General features: G+C 40.6%; 1 protein-coding gene across 4 annotated transcripts in view; it reads left to right on the top strand.

Annotated features, from left to right (window-relative positions):
- Positions 1 to 22670, top strand: part of TAB2 (TGF-beta activated kinase 1 (MAP3K7) binding protein 2) — a 76665-nt gene that overhangs the window by 714 nt on the left and 53281 nt on the right. For 3 of the 4 annotated variants that reach the window (XM_048489032.1, XM_048489023.1, XM_048489004.1), the window contains exon 2: positions 7650 to 7760. The exons of the other annotated variant lie outside the window; for it this stretch is intronic. The gene's annotated coding sequence lies outside the window, so the exon portion shown is untranslated. The remainder of the gene's footprint in view (positions 1 to 7649; positions 7761 to 22670) is intronic. 4 annotated transcript variants of the gene reach the window in all.

Genomic DNA, 22670 nt, shown 5'->3' with positions numbered 1-22670 from the left:
ATCTGTGACTGTTTGGATTTTGGGCTTGCTCAAGTTACTGGACCGCCCCAAGTCCCTTCCTCTGGGCAGCTCTGCTGTTTCCAGGTGGAGCTATAGAAACAGCATTTGCTCTACAGCTCGACTTGTATAATGGCAGACCTGGCTGGGATGGGAACTCTTGCACTACCCCGTAAAGTCCAGGATGGGCTTCAGACTCATTGCTGACGTTTCACCCTGTCTTCAACCCCAGTACCTCCCCAGTGCTGGCTGTGCCCTTTCATGGACCTGGGGGCTGCAGAGGACTGAGGTACTGTACCTGAATGTTGATATCAGGATGTTCAAGAGACGTTGTAAAGATAGTTCTTGTCTCTGTAGGCTGTCCTGGATCCAGGTGGTCCACTGGATGAGAGAATGACCCCTGGAGCTGATGCAAAGCCCAGGACAGGCTACAGAAGCAGTGCTTGCCTCTGAAGCCCATCCCTGGACTGCATGGCAGCATAGGTCCAATAGTCAGTGATGGGCACAACTTGGATCTGTAGCTGTCTCTCAGGTTGCTGTGCTTTTCCTATTTGATGCTCTCTGTCCTCTGGAATGATGACTTGACCCTATTTGGAAGCACTATTGGACCTACTCCCTGTGTGTGAAGGGTATGGCCCTAAACCAGCTTCTAGGATATCCACTGGGCTATCAAACACATTGGTTTCATGAACTTGCTGAAGCTTGTCTTGAACTAGGAATTACTTGTGACATTCTGACTAACTGCAGCAGTGGCGTAGTGGTTAAGAGCAGGTGCATTCTAATCTGGAAGAACCGGATTTGATTCCCCGCTTTGCCGCTTGAGTTGTGGAGGCTTAACTGGGGAATTCAGATTAGCCTGTGCACTCCAATACACGTCAGCTGGGTGACCTTGGGATAGTGACAGCTTGTCAGAGCTCTCTCAGTCCCACCCACCTCACAGGGTGTTTGTTGTGAGGGGGGAAGGGAAAGGAGATTGTAAGCCCCTTTGAGTCTCCTACAGGAGAGAAAGGAGGGATATGAATCCAAACTTTTCTTCTGACTTCCAGCCATGAAGTTGAAAAAATGATGGATTTAGGTAGACAGCCTAGGACCTACTTTGTTATCAAAACTACTGTGGAATATTCACTGAAATTGGGAACCACAAACACTAGACACTATTCCTCTGCTCTGCTAAACAAACTCCAAAGTGACAAGGAGAGTGTGAAATATCTTTTTCAGGTGATGTTGTTGCATAGATTTGAGATATTGTTTCATTAGAGTGTACCAAGTTTGGGGTTTGCTGAGATTCTGTTTGTTCATTTTTAATTTGGGTAGGACTTGAAGGTCAAAATGACCCTGTAAAAGGGTCTTGACCTCTTCTGCTGGCATGCTTCCACACCTGATGTAGGCCAAAGAGTAGGATGGAAAGTGGAGGTGCTACTGCTATTCTCCACCTTGCTGTTGTGGTGTGGCTGGTAAGGAACATGGCACTGCCTAGCTTCAGCCTCTATTAGCTCAGGTGCAGTGCTGTGGGCATGGTGAAGCTGTATATCACCATTATCCTCCCTGGTAGCTGCCATATTGCCCATGCCTCTCCTTGCAAGTTGCACTGTGCCTGGGTTAGTACAGGGCAAAGTTAGGTATTGCCATGCCTGTTCTTCTCATTCCCCATTCAGAGGGTGTCAGATGGGTGGCCATTTGGGGCAGAAGACCATGGCTCCCCGCCCCCCCCAGTAAAATAAGTGACAAGTCTGCTCCAGGTAGCTAAAAGGGATTTCTGTGTATAGGGACAGCTAGTTTCCTTATTTTATCATGCTTTTGGATGAAGAATATTTTATGGAAGTGTTCGGCACTTGTTAACCATGTGAGTAAACTTCTAAACACTTAAATTTGGCAAATGTAGTAAAGGTTTCACTTAAGTTTAATGTTCTGTGGATAAAGCATTCACAGTTCTATTGATGAAGTGTGAATACTGGCTTTCTTTCTGAAGTGTGTACACATGTTTAGAAGTAGTTTCATATGAGGACTGTGTTCAGTAGACAGTACAAGAGTGAATGTACAATTGCATCATAGGACACTATAGATATCTTTAGTGTTAGTATACAATGCACACTTTCTGTATTTGCTCTGGCTTTAGGAAAGTACCAGCACTAGTGGAGTTCACTTTTTGGGGTAAATTTCCTGCTTCTGCTGTAATTCTAGGTCTTTGGTGATTAGAACAAATGTGTAATATAGACAGCACCATAAATATTAACATGTTTCTTTCATAATATTAATAATTCAGTTAATGGGGTTTCCTACAAATATTTTGTTTATGAAAATGCCCTCCTTGAAATAATGAGTTTCTGTAAATTTAGAAATTCAGTTGATTTCCAGTTTTTGTGGGAAGTAAGTCTGTAGATAGTTACTTTTGCTTGTACCTTTAATTTTATGGTGAAAAGGTTGAACTAACATCACTTTCTCTCTAGACTGTAGAGTTTTAATAACTTCAAATGAAAGTGACTTTTTGCCATTAATGTTAATAATATGTCAAAGGGGGTAGATTCATGACAGCCAGGCAGTCCCGCCACTTCAAAAGAGGTTTGCAGAGGCATGGGTAACCAGAAAAGAGAAAAATCTCACCAATGGCCCTGCAAAATCTCACCAAGGTGCCTGGCATTTCGGTGGCATAAGTCTGTGTTTCTAGACTGAATGCCCTCAGGAAGCTGACTAAAGTCAGCTGTGCCCCTAAGAACACCCCCATTGGTGCCAGCATGGACTCCTGCACTGGGGAAGTGCTGATGTGTTGACAGCTTTTACGACCAGGCAACACACAGCCATATTGCCCCCCAGCGCCAGCGTAAGTGCCCCTAGCGTCAATACCACTTATATCATATGGAGTGGTATCTGCACCAGCAACCGGGTATGCAGCTTCCAAAGCTCTTAATGCCCTGCCCCCAGGATTGCACTGTAAGTACTGACATGGGATGGCATAGAATAGATTTTATTTCAACTCATAGCTACCACCATTTAATTATGTAAAGTTAAGTTATGAACAAGACTTTCATGCACTTGTATTATATACAAACAAGAATTCTTATGTGAAAAAATGTTTTTTACCTCTACTGAGGATTGCTAAGACACTACAATAAAATCCTTGCTGAAAACACTAGGTGCTGTAGCAACTTGTCACCTGGGATTTGTTAAGCTTTGGCATAGCATCTTTTTCTTAGTCCTGAAGTGTCACAGCCTGTCTATATCATTTAGGATATTGTTGGTAGAGTGTAATAAGAGTTCTTTCTGGTAGGCTTGAGTTGCATTCAGTTTGTCTAATGTCACATATATAATGTTCATGTTTCTGAACAGTGATTGCATACTTTAGTTGAATTGCAGGTCTTCTGAAATATACTTTGAGTAGTTTATAGATGTAGTGGATTTGCCCTTTGTTTACAATCCTTTAGCAGTTTAGTTAATAGATTTTCAAATATGCTATTATTACTGAAATTATCCTATTTATAAAAAAATAAAATGGACTTCAAAGAATGCATACAACTAAGTAACTGGGTCACACATCAGTCCTTGGAATATTTTGTGAGCAAATAATGCTTTTATATGTGACATTTTCCCTACATGGATGGAAAATTTATACAGTTACATAGAGGATTGAGAATTTCTTTTGCCATGTGTACATGCTTTTTTTGACATGGACATGATCTCCTATTTGGGAAATATAAATTATGGAGGAGAAAAAAAATCAGTGATTATGCTATGGGGAGGGTAGAATCTGTAGTGGGAAACCCACATTTTGATCTTAACTGGAATGATCTTTCCTTTAAGTGTGGATTGAAAAATATTTGGTATAATCACTTGAAGTGTTACCAGAAGGAACTGTGTAGGAAAAAAAATCATTTCCCCCACTTAGTGGCCACAAGAAATGGAAAGCTGTGGGTTTGTCATACCTAGCCCTAGGTAATGTAAAAGATGTGATAATTGGCTAGGGCTCCGGAAACAACTTTTCTAGGAATCTCATGACATTTCCTTTATTTCAGTGTCTTGTGAGGATAGGTGTGTTTGTTAAAGCATTTCCTTAGTAACGGGAGCTTCCCACCATTCATAATGTTTTCTGGATTTAGAAGCTCATTGCTGGTATCTGTTTTAGACTAACTGATTTAAATGGTTGTCTGTTGAAGAGATTCCTCCCCTCTGTCATTTGGAATGCCACAGTAAAGCTTTTTGACAAATTGGTGGTGTTTTACAGGAAAAAGACCTATCTAGATGAATTTGTAAGATGGTTAGAGATGAAATAGTTAGAGATTAAATAAGCATGGGGGTTATAAAGTGTTTGTTTCCCTCAGGATTGGGTGATCACACTACCTCTTTTTACAGTATTCAGTTGCTGGTGGTGTTTTTACAGGAAATAGCTCCACAAATTCCACTGATTCAGAAGTTTTGACCAATCTTTGACCAATCTTGATCCTCTTTGATCTGAGGTTGCAAATGCCTTAGCAGACCAGGTGCTCGGAAGCAGCAGCAGCAGAAGGCCATCTTCTGCTGCATGTGAACCCCCAAAGGCACCTGGTGGGCCACTGCGAGTAGCAGAGTGCTGGAAAAGATGGACTCTGGTCTGATCCAGCAGGCTCTTTCTTATGTTCTTAGTTTTACTTTCTTTTCTGTTATACTCAAAGTGGTGGTGATGGTGAAGGTCTGTCAAGTTGCAACCAACTTACAGCAGCCCCTCATATATGGGATTTTCAAGGCAAGAGACAATTATGGATGGTTTACAATTGCCTGGCTCTGCAAATGTACCCTGGACTTTCTTGATGGTCTGCAATCCAGGGCTGGCTCTGCTTAACTACTGAGATCTGACAAGATCAGACTAACCTGGGCCATATTTAAATTGCCAAACTGAAATTTGTTCAGTCCAGTAAAGCATTGATTGATTGAAGTACTTGCACCATCTCTTTTGTAAAAATGTTGACTACAATCAATTTATTGTAAAAGAAAAGTCACCAACATTTTGCAAGTTCAAGCTGAAGATAGAAATACCTTTTGCCATCTTAATTTTCTTTTCTGTTTGGGAGAAATATCAGTTCCTAGCAGCAATTTGATTAAAACAGAACTTTGATTTTGTACTCTTTTCAGGATCAAATGAATAAACCATCACTGGCAGAAATAAATAAAATTATTAAAAACTAAATTTTACTGGCTGCCTAATAATAGTTGAAATAACAAGTTCAATTCAATTAAACAAGCAAAGAAAGGCTGGGTGGACCATACTCTTCTAAGCAGCTGGTATAAAGTGCCATTAGTTACCTGTTTAGTATCCCACTGTTCTTCCAGTTGTGCTGAAATTATAGCTTGGATATTGCTTACTTACAGAGATGGTTTAGAAAATAAAGTGTCATGAGTGTCAGTAGTGATGTGGGTTTTCCCATTTGATTTGAAAGATGTTCTGGAAATTTTTCCCATTCAAATTTAAATAAATTATTTAAAGATTTAAATAGTATTAGCAGAAGGCGGCACAAAGTGCTGAGGTTTGTCCATATCCCAAATTTAAACCATCTATCAAGATAAAGTTGCAGCCCAACAGCTCTGAGAACTATAGCAAAACTATATAATATCTGTATAACTATATAATAGACTATATGCATATATGCGGGGAGGAAAATTTTCAATCAAAAATTGATTGATAGCATTGTACTAATGAATACATAGCTGGTAGTTAAGATATGCTGTATGTCCAATAATTAATTAAACATATTCCTACAGGGTATTTTGTTGCTATGAATGTTTCTGTATTAAAATTTTAATAGAAAATATAAGAAATTTGTGTGACATGTAGGACAGAGGGGTTTTTTTTAGTAGACAGTGGTTTTACTATTGTAGAAACGTCAAACAAGTCTGATACACAGGAAATCAGTTATTCTTCTGCATGGTTAATTTAATAGCAGTATGGAAAATTGTACCCATTCTATTTTGAGCACATTTGCATATCAAATTTCACTTGATGATAAGCAGTTTAAAACTTACTAAAATCCTGGTAGGAGCATGTGTGGAATTCAGTCTACTTTTACTGCAAGAAAACAAATACTTCAGAACAGTTCTTCTGTTGTATGTAGTAGTTAACAAGAAGAAAACCTTTCCTTAGAGCTACAGTGCATGGCATTTTTACAAAAAAAAGTCAATGGTAAAAGACAGTATTTCTTTTATGTGAACAATTAATATGTATTTGTCAATTACCAAACTGGATTATCTGAGTGAGTTTTTTGTATTGGAATGTTTATACATTTGGATTTAAGTGCAGAAATGGATGTAGAATTTGAATTCTTTTTCCTCGTGATTCCATTAATAAAAGTGCAATTTTGTGTATAATTCATGGAGGCGGGTCCAAGTAGAAACCACGGAAGTTGAATGTGTAAATAGCATAGCTGCAGCCTTACAGTTCAATCCTAAATGATTACCGTCATTGGGTTTAGAAGTGTGTTTAGGATTGCACTGTTAGTCAAGTATATTTAATCTTATTTTAATCCTATTGCAAAATTATTTTTCATAAATATTAAATGTTTTTTTGATTCCGGTTGATCCAGTTTCTTCCCAGCTTTGTGCAAACCTGACTGATAGTAATTTTTTTAAGGCAAAGCATTGTATTATATGTTACACAGTTGTAAATAGGACTGCAACCCTAGGGTATTTTTGTAAATAGAAGACGTGCCAATAGTCTGTGGACTTCAGAATTTCTTATAGCATGCTGGCCTATGAAGTATTAGGCTTTTGTGGCACATTTGTAACTTAATTGAGGAAAAGAAACTGATAGTTTGCCGGTGGCTTTCCACCTAATCACCTGGAAGCATTTCTTAACCACACTTCAGTCACAGGGCAAATTCTTGCTTGCCAGCTTGATATGACACAAGACAATTTCTTTCTCCTGCAGATTCATTCTTTCCTCTGTAACATTGTTACTCATGCAGGGATCTGGACACCACAAGAATATTGTGGTGGATGTGCAAATAGAGAACAAGCCTTTTTATGCGCATTTGGCTGATATGAAAAAAGGAGTCTCTTGGTTTTCTAGAAATGAGGCAGGGGATATCCAAGGGGAAGAAGCTTGAATCAGCTTCTCTGTATTTTGGAGGCTAGCTTCCAGATTACCTCAAGGTCACTTTCCAGAAAACATGCAAGTTAGATGCTGGAAACTAGTAACTGTGTCCTAGCAACTCTTGTGGGCTGAGTGGTACTTGAGAGATATAATGCTACTGCAGTTATCATAAGTACTTATGGTATAAAGTTAAATTGCTTTTCAATCTGGTTTCAGCATAGAGAATAGAGAGAAGCTGTTCTGTGTCCATAAACAGAAATAATGGTGATTTTCAGTTGAATAATGGAGGTTTGATTTTTATGTGACGCTGTTTTTTTCTATTCTAAAGCCTTTGAAAGTTTTTGTAGGTCATTTCCCACCCTTGTTCATCTGTCCTCTAGCAAGACATTATTAACCAATAAGGATGGTACTTGCTGTCTCGAGTGTAATTTATCTTCCAATCCAGGTATAAGATTGATTAGACTGTGGGTCTGGGCCCTTTGAGTTTCAGTCATATAGAATCTACTGTCCTCTGCCACCTAACATTGTATGCTGTAGAAAGACAGTACAAATCTTTCCCTTAAATATAGCTGATGAAGATCTTATTCTATTGTTTTAGGAGCACAGGATGGTGGAAACCTTCATGGGCCATACATGGACTGCCATGCTTTGAAAAAGGGCTGTCCAGCATGTGACGTGTGATGACAAGGGAGAAAGGGTAGACTTGAAGGTCTGTGAATTTATCATCAAAATGGTGGTTGAAGGTTGCTAAATTTCAGGAACTGCCCTAAATTTTTTGAATAGAGATGTATATTTTGAAACCTTTTTTCCCAGAAAAATATCAAAAATTGAAATAAATGCAATACTTTCTATCATATTTAAACTTATTTTACTGCTTTACATAAATGCATCATTAATAATTGTTGTCCAGATTATTCACAATTATTCAAACTATATAGTAGCTTGTATATATGTACAGTATTTATAGGAATTATGATCTAATGCTGCAGATTGTAGTGCATCAAAAATTTTATGTAAAACAAACAGGTGGTCAGTCAGTGCAGATCTTTAAGCACAGGGGTGACACAATCCCTGATTTCCATTACTGCCAGTAATCTGACTAGCACAATTTATACCAGCTTAAGTTTCTGGACAGTTTTTGAAGACCACCCACATAGAGTGTACTTTAGTAATCTAATCTAATGTGATCAGAGCATGGATTATTGTAGCTAAATTACACTCTGAACAGTAGCTGTAGCCAAACTGATAGCAGGTATTACATGCCTTTGATGAGACCTGATCCTACAGTCATAGATCATAACAGTACCAAGTTATTTCAGGGGAGGGGTGTACAAGCTCCACCAGAACAGGCTGTGACTCCTCAGTACTTGATTTGCTTTGTTGCTGATCAGTATCACCTCAGTCTTATCTGGAGTGGTCCTCACCTGTCTTCCTTCAGGATCTTGAAAAGTGTATAGAGCTGGGTATCATCTGCATACTAGTGGCACCTATTCCCCATCCCAATGGTTTCCTGTAGATGTTAAAAGTGTGGGGGATAAGATGGTTCCCAGCAGGTCCCATATCATAAATTCTATTGGCTGAACAGCAGTCTCCAGGCACCACCCTCTAGAATAACAACAGAACTGCCACAGTATGGTGCCTCCTACTTCACAGAAAGATACCATTGCTGGTGATATTGAAAGGAGCTAGGAGGTCTAGGTAATGAGAGTTACTTTCAATGCTCTACCAAATTTCCCCATTTTTCCTTTTGAAAAACTGAAGAGAGAACTCTCCAGGGGACAAAAATGGGAAAAAATGTTTTTCTGGATTTGTCCAATCAATCACATTTCTAACTGAAGTGGTGATTTTTGGAGTCTACAATGTATGAAGGCTTAGGGTTGCAAGGTAGCTATTCAACATGAGGTGAAAGAGCATGGGTATAATGATCTTCCATTTTGTCACATACTTTCTTTCTTGTCTGTATTTGGAAAAATGTATTCTTGGGAAGAAATATATTAATAGGAAGAGAGATGATTGCAGCTTTCAGATGGATTCCAGAACATTCCCCATTGATCCTGGCCACTTTGCCTCTTGAATGATTGATCTATGGAATAAGTCTAAAGCTGATTATCACTTTCTTGCTGTGACAGGTTTTCTGATGGTCTGTTTGGAAAGTGCTGTCTCTTCAGTACTGTAGATTTAAATTATTCTAGAAACATGGCCACCTAAGATAATCTGTATAGCCCACCAGGGCATAGCTTTTGCTTGAGTCTATGCAAGGGAACAGTTGTTAATTTCAGCCACAAGTGTCATGTGACTGTTGAAAGGCAACAGAGATATGGGTACCTTATATCACCTTCTTCTGGTTTTTGTAACTATTTCCTTTCCGTAACTGTCTCCAATCTGGCCATGCTGCATGATTCTGAAACCTTGCAACTGAATCATGGTAACGTGCTCTACGTTGGGCTGCCTTGAAGACACTTTGGAAACTGCAGCTTGTTCAGAATCTGGCAGCATGATTATTTTTAAGGGTTGGTTGATGGAACATATCTTGGCCATCTTACAACAACTTCAGTGGTTGCTAGTTTGTTAACAAGCATGAGTATAGATGCTGGGTTTGACCCTTAAAGCCCTTCCTGGCCAAGGGTGAACAGATCTAATATCTTGGGATCACTCATTTGGTCACAAATTTATGTTCATCGTTGCATGCACAGACTGGGGAGTGAGAGCCAACCATATACAACCTACTTGTATCGTACGTGTATCTTCAGAGGCTTATTGGTTGCATGCAGCACACTTTTAAATGTATAAATAAGAGAACTTCAGTGAGTTTACTTGGTTATCATCTAGCATCGTGGTATGCTCGAATTGTTAATTTTATTTTGAAACTCTAGGTCAGTGATGGTGAACCTTTTAGAGACTGAGTTTCCAAACTGCAACCCAAAACCATTACAACATTTTATAACAGGAAATCAAAATACACGCTGATAGTCATTAATACTATACTAATAAACACAATATCCCCTTCTCAACAATTAATACAAAGTATTGCCGAAGGCTTTCACGGCCGGAATCACTGGGGTGCTGTGTGGTATCCGGGCTGTATGGCCGTGTTCTAGCAGCATTCTCTCCTGACGTTTCGCCTGCATCTGTGGCTAGCCATGGGTAGCCCTCTTAGCCCTGTAATAGCAAATTTTTATATGGAACACTTTGAGGAACAAGCCCTGGAAACAGCACCAAAAAAGCCCACCATATGGTTCCGTTATGTGGATGACACTTTCACCATTTGGAGCCACGGAGAAGAACTAAACAAGTTCCTGGACCATATCAACAAGATCCACCCAAACATCCAATTTACTATGGAAAAAGAAAATGAAGGAAAACTGCCATTTCTAAATGTCTTAGTCATCCGCAAACCAAACCAACAATTGGGTCACACAGTATACAGAAAACCGACACACACAGATAGATATCTACACAAAAACTTCAATCATCATCCAGGACAAAAAAGGAGCACCATAAAAACTTCGGTAGATCGCACAAACAGAATCTGTGAACCCCACCTCCTTCAAGATGAATCACCTAAACTGGGCTCTACAGGCTAATGGTTATTCTCCTACAGACATCAGAAGAGCTACAAGACCAAGAACAAGCCACATGAACAAGGATAAAAAGCCATCTAGAGGGAAAGTGTTCTTACCATACATCAAGGGAACCACTGACCGTATAGGAAAACTGATGAAGAAACATAACCTACAAACAGTCTACAGACCCACTAAGAAAATTCAACAAATGCTACGTTCAGCAGAGGATAAGAGGGGTCCTCTAGCCACTGCAGGAGTCTACCGCATACCATGTAGCTGTGGACAAGTCTACTTAGGAACCACCAAACGCGACTTAGCAGCTCAGATACTCGAATTAAAAGAACCACGAAAGGCACTCGCAGACTATTTCAGCCAGAAAAATCAGCAATAGCAGAACACTTGCAGTAGAAATCCCAACCTGGACACAGGTATCAGATATTATTTGAAAACACAGGAAATTCTGGACCACTCTGAGCCCAGACCACTACATCCAGGACTATTGAACAGAGAAGCCATTAGAAATTCACAAGCAGATGGGACGAATTTCAGCTTAGCAGGAAGGAAAAGAAACCATGAAAATGGAAAGACAGAACTCTTGGCTGCCAGTGTTTGAAAAAACTCTAGAATCAAGATACAGTGACTGGATCAGCTCCAATAACACAAGAAGCCTATAGGACAACTCCCGATAGACTATATCAATCCAAAGGGAACAAAGACCAAGGATACTTCTATTCAGATCCATTTGCCTCACCTATTGGATCTTGCTATCTTCATTTATTTACTCCCATGCTACAGACTTCTCTGCTTGACTCACATGCCAGGCTACTTCCTATTCAAGATGCAGTCTCTCACCTTTTCACCTCACAAGCTATATATACTCCACTCTGCTTTCCATTTCCTGCCATCAGATCCTCTCTGAAGATGCCAGCCACACAGATGGGCCAGAAGCGAAGCGTCTAGGAGAGGTAATGCTTGCTAGAACCTTTTCCTGACCATACAGACCAGAAACCACACAGCACCCCAATACAAAGTATTGTCGAAGGCTTTCACGACCAGATACAACTGGTTCTGGTGGGTTTTCTCCACAGACAATGTGGCCACCACAGCCCTAGGAAAACCCACCAGGAACCGAACATTAAATACAGAAGCATTCCTCACTTAGCTGAAATATGCAAGAATATGCAGTTCATAAACTTAAAGCTGAACTCTGAGGAACTGAATTCTGGGGAAATGGAGTATTTTCTTCCTTATATGGAAAATCTGAGCTCTTTAGCTCCCCCTAATGGACCCTGGGTTACACAAACAGAGCTTCAGCTATAGCACATACAGTTGTATATAAATACTGTATATACTTGAGTATAAGACCCGAATATAAGCAGAGGGCAGCTTTTTCAGCATAAAAATGTGCTGAAAAAGTCGACTTATACACGAATATATACGGTAATTAATAGTTGGTGCTTTAGTTCCAGATCAGAAAGTGAATTGCCCTGGATAATCTCCTGGCTGACTCCCATTCAAAATGACTAAATTAAATTTTTATTGCTGTTTGATATAAACACATTCCCGCATACTTGATTGCCATATCAAGATTATTTCTCTGATTATAAAGAAATAGTGTATCATTGTCCTCCAGGCATGCCCCAAATCTAGCTAACAGTTCTTCATTCTGCCCCATTTTTGTATTAAAATGGGCTGTAGCATAGTTATAACACAGTGACGGCGAACCTTTTCGAGACCGAGTGCCCAAATTGCAGTGCAAAACCCACTTATTTATTGCAAAGTGCCAACACGGTAATTTAACCTGAATACTGAGGTTTTAGTTTAGGAAAAAACAGTTGGCGTGCATTACTCGGGAGTAAGATTCGTGATAGTTGGTGGCTCTGCTTTGAAGCAACCGTGCAACTCTTCCAACGGGTGGGTCACAACCCTAGGAGGGTCAGAAGAAAGCCCCATTGCCAGCAACTGAGCTTACTCCCAGGTGAAGGATCGCGCTTTCGTTCTTAGCAAGAAAATCAGTGGGGTTTAACAGCGTTTATCCAGGTTACCTATATTGCTTCCCCAAAACTAGGTCTTAGGTTTAATGCTAATAATCGAGCCCAGCGGCCCAGGCCCAGCCTCGATGTGAGGGGGGGGGGACTCTGTTTGCATGTGCCCACAGAGAGGGCTCTGAGTGCCACCTCTGGCACCCATGCCATAGGTTCGCCACCACTGTTATAACATTTCATCTACCTTGGCCCACTAACTTAACCTGAGCCTTAGATTGGGAAGGAGAAAGAAAGATATTAACACAGAGAAAACAAGCTGACTTGGAATATAATAACACCACCAAAGCCGATGGGCATGGGCTATAGATTCTCTAGCACAGTTATCAAACCTACTAATCGCACAGGAATTCTTCACTCCTACTAATCCTACTAATTCTACAAGAATTATAGCTTAAAAAAATTGTAAAGGCCTAATGTGGGATATCTAAAATATCCTCTTGACTGTGAAGAGTTCGCATCGTTGAATGGCTTTTTTTAGGCTAGGGAGTATGATAATTATCAAGGAAAAAAACAGGGAAGATAAAAAACAAAAATTAAAAATCAACACAAAAACAAGAATTAAAAATGCATACAGATTAGAAACATTCAAAGAGGTTTTGTCTGTTGGTCAATTGCCCAAAGGTTGGTTAAGTATTTTTAAATAATTGACATTATTAAACCAAGAAGAAATTCTTGTATATTTTTTGTATAATTAGTAGGATCAGTAGAAGTGAAGAATTCTTGTATAATTAGTAGGTTTGATACCTGTGCTAATAGACTAGTTAACTACTGTTGAGAAAACTGAAACTTTAGAAATTTACTGTGAAATGTGAGCATTTAAACTTATATTTAATATGGTTTCATCTAGTAACTATTTAGTGAACACTTGTCTTTTGTATTTGTATGGGATCATCAAGGGGAGCCTACTGTTTCAAATTCAAATTAAAATAGAAATAAACTAATGGCAAACATTTTTAAAGAGTAGATTTTAAAGCAATTATTTGGTGTTGGATGCAGACCAAGTCTTCTAGTTTTGCATCCTAAAATTATGCCAGACAGCTAGAAGCCTTGCTTTGCTCTTAAGACTGCCCCTACCTACTGCAGGGCTAGAAGGTGAACAGAGTTCACCTGGCCCTTGCTAACAGGACACCGTAGCAAAACAATACACAGTGGCATTCATGAACAACATGCCAATTATGATTAACATTTAGTTTCAGTGATGACTTTAAAAGTCTGAAAGTTCTGTCAGAACTTGTGATCTGTTATTTTAGAAGTAGCGCTATTTTATAGCAAAAATTTTCTTGCTTTTGCCTTGAGTTGTAACATATTCTTCATACAGTAATACCTGTTTTATACTAGACATTGCTTTCCAGATTCCAGTGGTGGTAATTATTATTTATCTAAAATATTTCTGTTCTCCCTTTAAACCAAAATAGGGTCTCCAAGGGGATGTGTATCAAAATATTTCTCCATTAAAACATAAAGACATTAACATCTCAATCCAGAGCCATCAGGTGTGTGGGGATAACGGTGTTTCGGTGCTTCTCTATCCACTCCACAGGGCTTTCCATGGTGCATATAGCCTCCCAAAAGCAAAAAAAAAACCTCACCTCCGAATCCCCCTTAGGTCAGAATAGAGATAAACCATGAAAATCATGGTGTATTTCTGCTGGGGATTCCACCAGTGCATGGCCGGGGGGGGGGGGTCAAGTGGGTTCTGGAGACTGACTGTTAGCTCCATCCCCAGAATGCCCCTGGAACGCTTCCACCATGCCAACACAGCTGGCCATGGCATGGGAGCATCAGCACAGAGCTGGGCACCGCCGACAGGCTTTCCAGGACTCACCTGTGGCCCAGCACCGGTAGATTTACCCCTCCACTAGCATAAGTGCCCCAGAGAGGGCAAAACTGCCGGCATGAGCCCAGGCCCCCCTCCAGAGGGATTCAGCCCCTCCTCTGGATTAGGCTGCCAAACAGCATTTAAATTAAAATAAAGTGTATATAAAATATTAAAACAACTCAACAAAATACACATAGCACAACCAATAACAGTTAGTGGGGAATGCCAACCAAAAAGGTTTTCACATGCTGGTGAAAGATTATAATAGAGGATGATGCACTGGATGTAATTGAAAGACTTTCAGCTCAGTCGAGATGATAAAGAGGAATGGAATAACAAATATTTTGCACTGCTAAATTTGCTTCTATTCTTAATCTCTTGCTTCTAGAGAATCAGTCAAACAACATTGATATGTATTCTGCCTGGGTCTGTCCTTTAAGTCAGCATAGAGACTCTAGTGATACCAAATGCTGCAACTTGGTTATTCTTTAGAACTAGGTGGGTCATGTTTATTAACCTATCTTCAGTCACTTTGTTGGCTGCGCAACCATTACTGGTTTCAGTTCAAGGTACTGTGATGTACAAAGACTTGCATAACCTTGGACCTTCATATCTGCAAGACTGCTTCTCTTGTATTCCACCTTGACAGCTCCATCATCTGTTCAAGGGGCTTCTGCCAGTACCACCCTGCAAGTGGGAAAAATCCAAAATTTGCCTGTATACATGCATTCTCTGTTGTGACTCTCACTGTCATGCCCCCACAGACGCTTTTTTAATTTCCCCATTAAGATTCAGTTTCCCCATAGTTAGCATGGTTTTAGTTCATTGTCAAGTCTTCTAAGGGAGGGTATTTTAGTTAGCCCCTGTCCCTTTAAGACATTTCCCAATAGGTAGTTTCCTTTCTTTACCCAGCAATCCCCTGTTTTAGTTCTAGCCAGTCAGTGAGAGTGAGGTGCCAAGGGTAGTTGGAGACTGGAATATTCATGACATACATATTAATATATAGTGGTCCATAGAGCACAAGTTAAGTTTAGCAGCAGTTAGAACTAGACAAGGACTGAAAGGACTAAAAGGAAGCAAGACACAGTGGACTTTCTTGAGAGCAGCCAAGAGAAGACACAGTCTACAGCTTCAAACCTGCTCAGGACAAGCAAGTACTCTCATTTAGAAAGATCCAAGGGAGGAGTTAGGGTCTTAATTCTCTCAAGTAATAAACCTGTTATTGAACTGTTGAACCTGGCTTGTGTCACCCCCACTCTGTCCTAGCCAAGTACAGGGCACCAAAAACAGATTCACTGTGGGTGCGGGGGGGGGGGGGGGGGGGGCGGCGGCAGAACACTCACGTTGTGGAATGGCTTGCCTGAGGTCAGGAAGGCTCCCACGCTTCTGTGATACTGTAAACTATGTAAAGTAGAATTGTTCAGAAGGGTATTTCTGTAATGGATAGAGGGCAATACTATAATGCAGAGGTCCCCAATCTTTTTAAGCCTGTGAGGAATTATGACATGGCATTGTGGGCGTAGCAACAGAATAGCTGCTACAGGAGTTACAGCCAGCCACAAAATGATTGCCACAGCTTAACTTCAGTAATAGTGTAGATCTTTGTGCTGTTCTGGTGGCGGCTGCTTCCAAAGCAGCATCGTACAAAAAATCTGAACAGCAATCAAAATCCTTGCTGGATAGAAGCCCTACCTGGCCCCTCCCACCTTCTAAAAACACCTTCTAAAAACACTTTGTGGGGACCTCTGCTACAACTGAATGGTTCAGAAAGACTCTTTGTAAATGGAAGGACTGTAGATGTGTAGAATAAATTATATCTTTGCTGTATTATCCTGCTGTCGCTGCATTATTTTCTACTGACTGTAATACCTTTTTTTTTGCATTGGGCCTGCGTTCTGTATCATATCTAATATTCTGTGCTTGTTCAAATGTCTGTAATCTTATTCCTAGTATGTTGCTTTAATAATTGCTCATAATATTTATTGCATCAATTTATGCTGTGTAATCCATGTTGAATCTCAGTGAGAATGGCAGAATATAATAAATACAGTAAATAAGTAAATAGCATACTTGGTGAAAAAAAAACAGAGTGTGCCTGTAGACTCATTTGTAAAACCTTTCTATAGCATTAAAGAATATGATTCAAGTAGCTCTGGATCTGATTTGCCTTTGTCTGATATGGCAGTAATAAGTATTGCCACAGTGAAACTGTGGGGCTTCAGTCACTTCTGTGTAAGAGTTAACTAATGTTGAAATAAATCAGTGAACAGCTACATCTCAAGCATATCATGTTCTTTGATATTTCTACTTTTTTACCAATTCATATATTTGTAATTTTCTAAATTAGATGAGCCCAAAATGTTTTCTAACTTGTATAAAAAGCAATATTTAAAATAATTGTTTCAAATTGTGTTTTTATTTCAGTGCTAAGGCTATCTATGGCTCAAAAACTATTTTTTGTTTTATTTCTATTCCTATTTTATCCCTGTTGTGACTAGTGTGAATTAAAATGTCTCATTTTAAGGAAACTAGAATCATAGAATCAGAGTTGGAAGAGACCCCAAGGGCCATCAAGTCCCACCCCCTGCAATGCAAGAACACATAATCAAAGCACTCCTGACAGATGACCATCCAGCCTCTGTTTAAAAACTTCCGAAGAAGGAGACTCCACCACACTCTGAGGTAGTGCATTCCACAGTTGAACAGCCCTTATTGTCAGGAAGTTTCTCCTGATGTTCAGGTGGACACTACACTCCTATTGATACAGCCCAGAATCACATTGGCTTTCTTGGCTGCTGCATCACATTGCTGACTCATGTTCAGTTTGTGGTCTGCTAAGATTCCCAGATCCAGAGTGTTGTGGGATTTCCAGGCTGTATGGCCGTGTTCTAGTAGCGTTTTCTCCTGACATTTCACCTGCATCTGTGGCTGGCATTTTCAGAGGATCTGATGGTAGTAAAGCAAATGGAGTATATATACCTGTGGAATGTCCAGGGTGGGAGAAAGAATCATTTGCATTGGTTAACAACTGTAAAAGGTGCAATTAGCAAGTGTGGGTTTGCATGCATGAATGGGAGGTGGGTTCCACCCATTGTAGCATTTGTAAATTCCTTTCGCAGACTAGTGTTATCAGAAGGCAAGTATCTTATCTCTTATCATCAAGCACTGGATTTCTGTTGCATTCGAGTGCACGTCTTACATTTATCTCTGTTGAAATTCATTTATTTTGTTTTGGTCTAGCTCTCTAAACTGACTTATAACTCTGTCCTCAAGTTAATGAGCTAACACTCTCATGCTTTGGTGAACAATCAACAGGAGGCTGGGAATTGGCATAAAAGCCTGTTCCATCATCCAAGTCGTGGAATAAAACAGACAGAACAACACTACGCCCAGGACAGGGACTTAGGAGACAGCACCACTAGACAACTCTCTCCTTAAGATGGGAGAATAGGTGATGAGGCCCTGGTGAGATCGGTCAATCAAGCAAGGTAGAAATCACATCTAATGTAGAAAAATGGAATTCACATTTCTACAAGCTTGATTGCAAGAATGTATAGGGCACCTTGTCAAAAGCTTTACTAAAATCAAGGTGAGGCAGCATGGCTAGGCTGCCATCTACCAAGCTTGTCACTCTATAAAAAAAAGAGATAAGATTAGTTTTGCATGACTTATTTTTCAGAAACCCATGCTGACATTTGTGATCATAGTATTCCCTTCCAAGTGCTGGCAGACCGTCTGTCCAATGATCTGCTCCAGCATCTTCCCTTGTATTGATGTCAGGCTGACTGGACGGTAATTATTAGGGTCCTCCTTTTTCCCCTTTTTGAAGATGGGGATAACATTAGCCCTCCTCCAGTCCACTGGAACTTCTCCTGTTCTCCAGGAGTTCTCAAAGATTATAGCAAGTGGTTCTGAGATTACTGCCAGTGGTAGGTCTTACAGCTACCAGAGTCCTATCCACATCAGAACCAAACAAACTGAAGTGGTCCAAACAAGGACCAGAAGATGGTGAAGGGGCCTCCAGTTCCCTTACTGTATCAATTGTGGCAGGAAGGGCCTGGTGGAGGGACAAGACCTAATCTGCAAAATGGCTTACAAATGCCTCACAGCTAAATGCCAATTCCTTAGATTTGGGACCTACAGAAGAGGTCATAAGCATTCAAATTACCCTAAATAATTGTGCTGGGTGCAAGCTTGCAGTAGCAATGGAGGAAACAAAGTAGAGAGTATGGCTTTCTCGTAGGATCTCATAAGCATCATGAACCCACCGCTACACTCACTCAAGTCATCTCAGCTCCCATTTCATCCTTTGCAGTTCCTCAGTACACCAAGGAGTTGTTCTGGCACAGGGGTGGAGCAACAACCTCGACTGCTTCAGAGAGCCTGGTTTCCCAGCTCTCTACTAACACATCAAGAGGGTCACCAGTGGGTGGGGTCTGCCACAGTATGTCCTGGAACCGCTCAGGGTCTATTAGTCTCTGTGGGTGGGCCCAAAAATGCTCATTTCCCTGGATGAGCACCGTTTTCTTTTTGAGAAAAGACTGAGGCCAAGAAGGTGTTGAGTAGTTCTGCCTTTTCTCCATCCCCTGTTAGCATTTTGTCATCTTATCTGTGCAGTGATTTTATCCTATCTTTTTTCCCCCTCTTGCTATGGACATAACAAAAAAAACCCCTTTTTTGTTGTTTTTAACCTCTGGCAAGCCTCAGCTCATTGTGAGCTTTAGCTTTTCTGACTTTCTCGCTACATATCCTGGTTATGTGTTTGAAATCCTCTTTGGTGATTTCCCCCCTTTTCCATTTCTTGTAGATGTCCTTTTAAATCTTAGCTAGGTTGAAAGTTCTTTAAACAGCCATCCTGGTTTCCTTAGACACCTCCCATTTTTCATCCTCATTGGACTGTGCCCTCAAGATCTCACTTTTAAGGAATTCCCAGCCATCAGGCACTCACTTCTCTTAGTATTTTTGATCACGAAATTACGCCCAGTGGATTCCTAAGCTTTCTGAAATCTGCTTTCTTAGTCCAGAATGCATGTATGACTACATTTAGCATCCCCTTTCCACTGTATAACAAACTCCAGGAGAACATGATCACTCCCACCAAAGGATCCTACCACTTCCACTCATTGTTGGTTAGGAGCTGATCTAAAATAGCCATTCCCCTTGTTGCTTCTTCCACCTTCTGGACCATGAAATTGTCTGCAAGGCAAGTGAGAAATTTGTTGAATCTGATTGTCATGGAAGAGTTTGACTCCCAGCAAATATCCGGATAATTGAAATCTCCCATTACTACTATTTCTTTCGTTTCTGAAAGTTTGATCATCTGTTCCAAGAAGGCATCATCCATCTCTTCAGACTGGCATGGGGGTCTATAATAGACCCCTACTGTGAGATCAGTGCTGTTTCTCTCCCCCTTAATTTTTACCCAAATGCTCTCAACCTGACTTGCAGGATTTAAGTCTTGGCCTGCTCACAGCTGTAATAATCTTTTACATATAATTCTACTCCCCCTCCTTTTCTATTTGATCTGTTTCTCGGAAATAGGTTATACCAGTGATGGCGAACCTTTTAGAGACCAAGTGCCAGGCGAGGAGCAAGGGGAAACTACGTTGGGGCACGCATGCACCCTGTGCCCCTGCCATGCCCCCGTCCACCCCTGCCCTGACCTGGAACACCCCCAGAATGCCCTGATACACCCCTGTCATGCCCCCGGAACGCTTTCACCACACCCCTGCAGGGGCGCGTGCCCAGTGCGTTGCACACCCCTCATCCCCTTGGTGCTGTGCCTCTGCCGAGTGCCCAAACTGGGATGACAGCACACGTGCCCACAAAGAGGCCTCTGAGTGCCACCTCTGGCACGCGTGCCATAGGTTCGCCATCACTGGGTTATACCCTTCAATTCTTATGTTCCAATTGCGAGACTCATCCTGCCAGGTTTCAGTGATACCTATATATCATATTTGTTTTACTGTGTTAAGAGTTTGAGTTCATCTTGTTTATTTCCCATGCTCTGTACATTGGTGTAGAGACATCGAAGGCCATGGTGCATTTCCTCTGGCTGCTTCTTTAAGATTTTTCCCCTCCTGCTGTTGGCTTTTTGACCTACTCAGTTCTCTCTATAACCTTTGGACTATCATCACTATCACTTGATGAACTCCTGTCTGCTTGAATACTGTCTCTCTCCCCGTGGTGTTGATTTTCCTCATTTAGAACCTTACTGACTAAGGCTTTTCTTATGTTTAAGCTAACAAGTATGTAATGCTCTGGCTTTGGATTTCCTCTGCTGCATAGCAGGTTGGGCTAGAATTACATCATAAGTTTTTAGCCGATTTTAAGGGGCTCTCAGATTTTAATTTGGCTTATAATTTCAGCTATTATTAATGCTTGCCATTGACATTTCCCCTTGAGCCAGATCTTCTGTTCATTCTTTTACGTGTGTATCCTATATGACTCAGCTTTAAAAAGAACAGAAATAAGTGTGTATGTTTTTCTGTTTCTGTCTGCTCCAAAGCTTTACTGCTACATGAGAAACCCCATCCTTGCCAGAAATCTTGGAAGATGGGAAAACTCATAAACTTGGGGTGTGAAGCAGTTGGGAGCAGTATCAATCTGTATTGCTACTGGTGCTTGCTCCAAAGTTCTGTACAATGGCTTTTCCTATGCAGAGAAGATCTCATGGTGTTTGGTGTTTTTGCTTTCTCCAAAGAGACTACAATTAATTGCGGAACTTGGGGAAGGGGATCTGTATTTGCTGGATACTGTCACCATGATCTGGAGCTGGGGGTAATTGTTCCTCATAAGTGGGTTTATGGAGGCCTGATGAAAAATAGAAAGTTTACCTTTAAAAACTGTGTTCACATTTTTCATACTGTAGAAAACTGTAGGATAAATTTATAGCAAGCAGGCTTATTTTTGCCAATTTTTGTGGAAAAACCCACATCTGCATTTTTAAATTAGTTCTCTTAAACCCACAATTTAGCATTTTTGCTGGGAAAGCATTAGAAAATTGCAATGGGCAAGTTTTGGACTCAAATGTAAGGTTAAAAATAATAGTTATACATTGTCGACTGCTTATCTTTCTAAAATTGACTTTGGGAAGGGCTATACATTGATAGAATTTTGACCAGGAATTTTGTTGGCAGTCTCTCTGCATGTGATTTACACAAAAAAGTCTAGCTGTGTTGCTATTGTATTTGATTGCACAGTGCCTTTTTATGCATGATGGGTTTACCTACGCAGATGGAGCCGCGGGCAACAAAGGTGCTTATCTATGCAACATATTAAGATTGTTTATATGGTGCTGTGGCTCATGTGTTGGAAAATCATGATTGACTGTAGATTCTCAGTTTATGTAGATTATTGTGTAGATAGAATGGACTTTGTTCCCATGGGGGATGTACAAAAGGTTGTGGGCATCTACTTTTTTCTTGGCGCAGATGTTTTCTTCTGATGACATGTGTAGACCAAATGGGCCATTGTCATTGTATTGAAGTCTTATAACCTGTTTGGAACAGAGTGGCCATTGCTACCTATGAAAATCTTCGTGATAAAATCACTGAAGTCACTCGACTAAATGACTGACTCGTGTCCATCAAGATTACTTCTGAAGAAACTATTGCACATATCATATCATGCTGTGCCCCCCAAACTGGATGTCCCGATAATGAGAAGAAAGAATTTTGGAACAGTTTGGATGCCCGCTTGCAATCATTACCCTCAAATGAACATATTATCCTTGGAGGTGACCTAAATGGTCACATGAGGAAAGAACAAGGATACGAACACTTCCATGGTAGGCGTGGACTTGGCATCTGAAGTGATGATAGATGCAGAATACTGGTTTGTGCAGAAGCTCATGACCTAGCTGTGACCAACACATATTTCAAGAAACAATTTACACAGGCAGCCATATATACCAGTGGCAACCATTCTACTCAAATTGATTACTGGATGGTGCGACAAGACCTGAAATGAGTCAAGAATACAACGGTGATTCCTTATGACAATATAGCACCCCAACATTGGCTTCTAGTATTAGACATTTATTTGAACCTGTTGAAGCAGAAGAGAAAAATAACAACTGGACCAGCAAGGTTTAAATGGTAGAAAATGAGGGAGCATTGTGAAAACCTGGCTACACCGCTCTTTCCAACTTCACTGTGAACTCCAACCAGTCAGTGGAAGCTATGTGGAAC

This window comes from Sphaerodactylus townsendi, linkage group LG01 (genome assembly GCF_021028975.2).
Source record: "Sphaerodactylus townsendi isolate TG3544 linkage group LG01, MPM_Stown_v2.3, whole genome shotgun sequence".
NCBI lineage: Eukaryota > Metazoa > Chordata > Lepidosauria > Squamata > Sphaerodactylidae > Sphaerodactylus > Sphaerodactylus townsendi.
Note: the sequence above shows the minus strand (reverse complement) of the source record. Positions and strands in the feature narration are given on the sequence as shown.